This window comes from Solanum verrucosum, unplaced genomic scaffold (genome assembly GCF_900185275.1).
Source record: "Solanum verrucosum unplaced genomic scaffold, falcon-dt-bn FXZP01000094.1, whole genome shotgun sequence".
Classification (NCBI taxonomy): domain Eukaryota; kingdom Viridiplantae; phylum Streptophyta; class Magnoliopsida; order Solanales; family Solanaceae; genus Solanum; species Solanum verrucosum.
The window spans coordinates 489,445-493,091 of NW_026019970.1; positions in this window are offsets into that span (position 1 = coordinate 489,445).

The following is a 3,647-nucleotide window of genomic DNA, read 5'->3' on the forward strand; positions in this document are numbered from 1 at the left end:
ATTTTCTTTGGTTCAGCCCTGAAATCCAAAGGATTTCTTCATGAATTTTGTCACCAGGTATATCGAATTTCACTAGTGGGTTCCTTTCATCCACTAGGTACCTAGAATTCAGTCAGATTCTCGATTCTCTATATCTTGTTTAGACCTAGGGTTTCTAAAACCTTATATATTGAATGTGATTTAGCTGTTATAGTATTCTTAATCGAATTATCATGTTTTCTTGGAATCGTTGTTAAATTCCTTGTATGAAACTCAAAACCCTAGTTGCGTAGTTTCTTTTAATTCATGAAATGCACTTGGTAGATCGGTTAAATAGTTAATCATATTCCAAATTTTGAATGTTACATTATCAGTATATAAATGTTGCATTCTCAGATTTGCATGTCAGTATTTTGAGCTATTCAGTATTTCATCATTTCAGTCATAATATGTCGTATACATATTCAGTTAGGAGTAGACTTAACATTGAGCTAGACTAGAGTTTGGCATACTCTCATAGTCTTAGAACTATGTGCCCCCATAGGTTTATAAGTCCTCTCTGTTGGGTATCAGATTTAGTGATCACGCCAGTCATGCCTTTATACCCCTGACAAGGTATATTGGGTCCTCTCGATAGGACGTGTACATCGGACTCTATGTTAAGCTCACATGGTTTTATGTCGGTTAATAGTAGCTCCCATAGTTAGACTATTAGTGCATTAACCAGGTTTTCAGTTATACTTCAGTATTCAGTTCAGCATGTTATTTTCATGGTTACTACTTATTCATTGCATTCAGTTTAACTATTTTAGTTACGTTCAATATTTAGAGTATTGTTCAGTTATGCCTTATTTCAGCTTATATATGTTCAATGTAGTATCTATATCATGCATGCTCAGTACATTCAGGGGTCGTTTGGTAGAGTGTATTAGCAAATATAATACATGCATTAATTATATGTATTAGTAGTCCTTTGTTTGGTGCATTTTTTCATGCTATGTATAACTAATGAAATCTATTGTGTATTAAGAAATGTATTAGTTATACAGAGCATTAAAATTATGTGGGTAGTGCTTGTATGTTATGGGTCTTGTCTGGATTTGTACTATGCATGTTTTAATTATGTTTCCGAGGGTTGCAGGGTTGATTTCGAGAAGTTGGGTTGAAAATAAGCACATTGGGTCATTTGGCGGGCTGGGTCGAGCTTGCCGAACCACTCGGCGGTTCGCCTAATGTCCTCATCTCGCCTTTAATTTCATGTTTTATGTGTTGTTTGGCTCTGTAACTTTCGGCGAGAAGCCTAAGATCGCTGAAGGCACTCGACGACTCGCCAAACGTGTTCTTGATCACCCTTTGTCTGCATCCCTGCATCCTTTCAGAACTGTACCTTTCGGCGAGAAAACCCTCACGCACCAAATGATGTCGGCGATTCCCTGAAAGGTTCGGCAAGTTTGCCTGCAACTGATTTTTAGTGTTTTTGTCAAATATTTTCTAACTTTGTCTCGAGGCTTTGCAGACATGGCTAGACCTAAAGTTGCTGGGAGAATCATGCCACCCCGACTGATAAGCACATAATTTCAAATTAAATGAAGGAAGGTTGAATCCTCCCAAGAAGGGAAAGCAAGAACCTTCACCTAGAAACAAAGGCAAAGGCAAGAGGCCCAGTTCTAACAGGAAGACTAATCCACGAGACCCCTCTATTCCTTCATGGGCCCAGGGAATCTATGCAAATGTGCGGAATTTTTTGGCGGATACACCTGTAGCAACTCCTGATGAGTCTGATGTTATTGTTCTTTTTAAAGGAACTCCGGGCACTGATGCCCAGACAGATGGAGCGACTGCGTAGATAAGATCCCCTATTTACCTCTCTCTGTCTTTTTTTCATTTTGACTTATGTATATTATATTTTTGTTTGCATTTAAGACAAATGATTTTATTTGTGGTGGGGTGAGGCCCACCTTTTGTGTGACATTCAAAATTCTTGTTTTGTTTATACATTTGGGCTTTGAGCTAAATTTGTGTTATACACTGCTTTGTGTGGAAGGTTTGAGCTTGTGGCTCCGTGTTTTTAATTGTACATGATTTTTCACCCTTCCAAAAAATTTTGCCACCTCTTGTTCGTGTTAAATGTGGCTGTTCTGGTGCAAATTTGAGTATCGATTTGATCAATATCGATGACTTGGATAATTATTATAATCGAACAAACATGAATGTGTTGCTACGGCGAGGCCAATTGAAGTTGCATAGACAATATGTGAACTCTTTGCATCTCGTTGTGACTAGCCAAGTATCAAATTAAGTCTCTCGCAATGAACATTGCACACTAGCAAAAGTATGGAGTCTTGTTTGACATTGGTGTCAATGCCTTGTGTGATGAGCTTACCGTGAACCATATGTGATGACACCAAGAATTTGCCATGTTGGTCCGATTGACTAAGTGATGCAAATTTCATGAAATGATCTTAGACAACTTTAAAGAGTATGAACCAATTTGAAATTATACCTCTTTTGTGGCTTACCTTGTGAGTGTGTGAACCTCTTTTGAGCACCCCTTAAGCCTTACCCTTTTCTTGGAAGAAACTTGATGAAAGCTTAACCTTTCTTGATCCATTACCCATAATCCTCATTATTTGTGATCTGTTTGAATAACCAACTTAGGCCAAAAGCATAAGTTAGGGGTGTGGTGAAAAGAGAAGGTGAATCAAGAAAATGCAAAGAAGTCCCTTTTGCCCATGTTTTGAGAAAAATGGAACCCCTCCATATATTAAAAAAAAAAGAGAAAAGATTGAAAAAGAAAAAGTTGTGGAATAAAGTTGTGAAAATACAAAGAAAATGGGGTTTCTAATGATCCACGAAAGATGAATAAGAGGTGACTTTTGAGCTTGAATGAAAATGATGAAGAAAGGGAAATAAGGTGTTGCACATCACATTTCATGAGGATTTCAGCCTATAAGCGTAAATGACCATACCTTTACACTCAGCCCCATTACAAGCCTTGAAAAGACCTTTTTGATCTTGAATGAGCTGAAGTAAAAGTCGATTGGAAAATAAGGGCAAACATATGGGTGAATTCATGCATTGTGTTTATCTTTGTGAGTGTGAGTGTTGATCTTGATTTCTGAACTTTAAATGATTGAACATTGTGTGAATATGGAATCATTCTTTGTGTGAGGGCATTTGAATTCCTTTGTTGAGCTTGAACTTGCATTTGAAGCAAGTATTGTGAGCTTAAGATTCTTTGATAATGGTGAGTCACAACTTGAATCTTTGAGTGCATTATTGATTCTTACACGAGTAAGTTGAGTCTTTTTGTGTGCATTCATGATTGAGTCTTGTGTAGCGTTGTTTGAGACATCCTTTTTGAACTGTTGAACTTAAGTTTTACTTGAGGACAAGCAAAATTTTAAGTTAGGGGTGTTGATGAATCCACGATTTGGACTCTTTTAGGGCTTTATTTTGATAGATTTAGTGTCCTCAAATGCATATTTTGTCTCAATAACTGATGAAAAACCTTGAGTTTCAGGTATTTGGAGTTAGAGGCAAAGCATGGACACTATTGGGCAAAAAAGGAACAAGGCAGCGGAAAAGACAAAGAAAAGATGGCATGAGGATCGCCTAAACCATTAGGTGATTCGTTGAATGGCTAGGGTCTTGCCTAAAGTTCTAGT